General features: G+C 39.3%; 1 long non-coding RNA gene across 1 annotated transcript in view; it reads right to left on the reverse strand.

The window, feature by feature from the left end:
* Positions 1-2,672, reverse strand: part of LOC138030211 (uncharacterized) — a 27,007-nt gene that overhangs the window by 4,238 nt on the left and 20,097 nt on the right. Inside the window, exon 2 of the long non-coding RNA XR_011128050.1 lies at positions 1-903. This exon is cut by the window's left edge and continues 1,796 nt beyond it. This is a non-coding gene — a long non-coding RNA (uncharacterized lncRNA). The remainder of the gene's footprint in view (positions 904-2,672) is intronic.

Below are 2,672 nucleotides of genomic sequence, written 5' to 3' on the forward strand. Positions count from 1 at the left end.
CAAACTTTGCCACACAGCTGCTATACAGTAGTTAATCAGGTTGGTATGCGGAACTGCCAGAGCCTTAATTAAGCTTCAAAGAATCTAGTATTTTCTTCTATACTTGAAAAGAAGAATTGCATTAGATTACATCTCCGTCTAATTTCATTAATTTTCTTAACAACGGTAAGGTCTGCAACGTCACTCTCACATAGATTTGGTATGTGTGCAGCTGCACCATCTGTAAAGTATTTGTTGAAAACATTGGCAACTTCAGTGCCTCAGTGTAATCTGGAACACTTTCCCTTTCCATGTTTGTTCCAGCTGTAACCTAGTTGCATTTAAACGAAACATTGAAAGTTACTGATTTTGGCTATAAAAGGTTCAAAAGTTTTGGGTGAAAACCTCTATATCAGGAAAAATGAGGAACTTGGACAGTGAGTCATATAGGTGAGCCAAGTTGGCTTTCATGCTTTCGCCCAGTTGAGCGACTATAATCACATCATTGTTGCACTTAGTTTAACTCGCTCAAGTACAAAGACAACTATAATTGCATCAAGAATTGCCCTTGGTCAGCTCCAAATGAAAAGGACATCAATTCATCACAAGTTTGAAATTGTTCTTTTGTAAGACAAATATGCGAGTTAGCTTCTAGAGGTCAAAGCCGAAACTGAACGTATAAACCATTTGAAAATTCTAACCATCAAGTCAATCCTGCCATGAATGTGTTTACTGCAACAAGAGACGAACCAACCAAATACTTCACTTCTGCAAGTTCTCCTTGTCAGCAAAAGTTCTTCATATTAACTGCGAGTTCCCATAATGTAGCTTTAGCTTTTTTGGTGGTTTAGCAAGCTTCAAACAGCCACTTCCTCCAAGCACGGTAACTTTGTCCCTACACTGTATGCACACCAGAACGCCTAACTGCAATAGAAGATAAGAATGGGTGAGGGCTTAGGGTAAGGTTAACACCAAGCACTAACTTTATCAGTTTGGAAGCAAGACACCAGTGTATGTTCTGTGGAGAGAAAGACCCAACTGAACACAACTTTAGTAATGTCACTTCCTTAACATCGTGGAAAACGAATTATTACTGGCATGCATGACAATTGAAGCTCTAAGACAAGCAGTGCAAAAGGAACTAAACTATGCTACTACGCTCTGAAAGATATTTTCCTCACACTCTTTAAAGAATTATCCACCAACAAAATCAATCCTCTTTCAAGATTGACGATAAAATAATCTTTAAGTAAAGAGTCAAAATACCATAACTGGATAACTGCATAACTGGACCTTTATTTGGACATCCTTACTTTGAAAAGAGCATTCACCATCCTTAAACGTACCGTTTTTAGAAAGACAACTAATTGCATGAAGAAATTAACTGATTAGAGTGTAATGTGAAGTGCTAAGTTTCTAACCCCCATATGAGCGTTGGCCCTACTAATGGAAATTGGGCCCCACAAGGACTGTGGTTCAGAGAAAAACTCTGACCAGGGTGGGAATTGAAGCCATGACCTTCTGGTTAGGATCACCACGCTGCTCTACCGACTTGAGCTACAAGGTCAGACGGGAGCAGGCCGTGGGAACTGAAGATGATGTAAAGTCACGGCAATGAACATGTACAAGTACAAGGAGAATTTACATTCTTGCAAACGGTGTGCCGTTTGCAAAAATGTAATCCTTCCTTTTACTTGTACATGTTCATTGCCGTGACTTTAACATCTTCAGTTCCCACGGCCTGCTCCCGTCTGAGCCTTGTACATGTAGTCGCAGTCAGTAGAGCAGCCGGTGATCTAACCCGAAGGTCGTGGGTTCAATTCCCACCCTGGTCAAGAGTTTTTTTCCTCTGTCCTTGTGTGGGGTCCCAAACAATGTTGGCGAGCATTTGGCCCAGGCCTTTATCAGACAATACGTAAGTTAAAAGCCAAAACTTGACAATCCATATAACCCATTTGAAAATTCTTTTACCGTTGAGTCAATGATCCTGCCATGGACATGGTTGACAGCAAAAAGAGATGAACCAAGTACTTAACTCCTGCTTTGTCCAACCACATTTGTATTGATACCGGTAGTGTCATTACTCTTATAGAGACAATCTGCCTGAAAATTTGCCAAGAAATACTGTCCAACAATGCAAAAAGTCCACTTCCGTTGGCCGTTGAAACGCTTTATCTTAAGCAGAAACGTCACGCGATATTTCAAACGAACCGATAAAATAAAATAACATCATTGTGGCCTTTTTTTTGTGTACTTTAGAAACATGGTGGTTTTAACCTTTTGTATAGATAAACAAGGCCGGAAAAGAAGTATTGTCCCGCAAAAGTTTTGTTGTGTTAAGTGTCCATTTGACCAGCATGAATTCCCTTTGGAGGAAAGACATTGAGTTTGCTTGGCATCGTGTTCTTACATGGCCTTCACTGGACGGAAAAAGAAATAAGTGATTCAATAATAGAGAAGGATAGGTAATTTAATTTCAAACAAATAACGTGTTCTAATATCTAACAATAATCGCGATAATGAAAATACACTACCGCTACTAAATGATTTAAAACAACGTTCAACAACTATAATTCAGAATAACTTTTCTTAAACTTAATCCATTTCCGCAGAATGGGAAGAAAAAGAAAACCTTTACCCCATCAATTAGCTACCGATGAGAGATGAAAATGAGCCCAGACAGACCAAACACA

Source organism: Montipora capricornis, chromosome 13 (genome assembly GCF_036669925.1).
Source record: "Montipora capricornis isolate CH-2021 chromosome 13, ASM3666992v2, whole genome shotgun sequence".
NCBI lineage: Eukaryota > Metazoa > Cnidaria > Anthozoa > Scleractinia > Acroporidae > Montipora > Montipora capricornis.